This window comes from Olea europaea, chromosome 6, assembly GCF_002742605.1.
Source record: "Olea europaea var. sylvestris chromosome 6, O_europaea_v1, whole genome shotgun sequence".
Taxonomy (NCBI): Eukaryota; Viridiplantae; Streptophyta; class Magnoliopsida; order Lamiales; family Oleaceae; genus Olea; species Olea europaea.
In genome coordinates, this window is record NC_036242.1 from 22,194,704 (window position 1) to 22,195,031 (window position 328).

Here is a 328-nt window from a genome sequence, read left to right on the forward strand (position 1 = left end):
GAAGTTTCTGCTGGATCCTTGACACATTGAGAAGTTCGTAATTGAGTTCATTTATACTAGCAGGACGAATAAAAATGTATTGCTAAAATGGACTGGAAATGTCCCGTTCTAGTAAATTATTTGTGTAACTTAGAAAGTTGATAAAAATTAAAGTTAATAATTAATTTTAATCATATATTCTTTGGGTTTACAATTTTTATTAATTTTTTAATTACATATTTTATGAAAATTTATTAAAAATATAATTTTTTAACTACAATAAACTGTGTCAATTCTGCCAAGTAAATCGAGTACATCTGAATTGTTATCCATAGGCTTGCAATTAGTT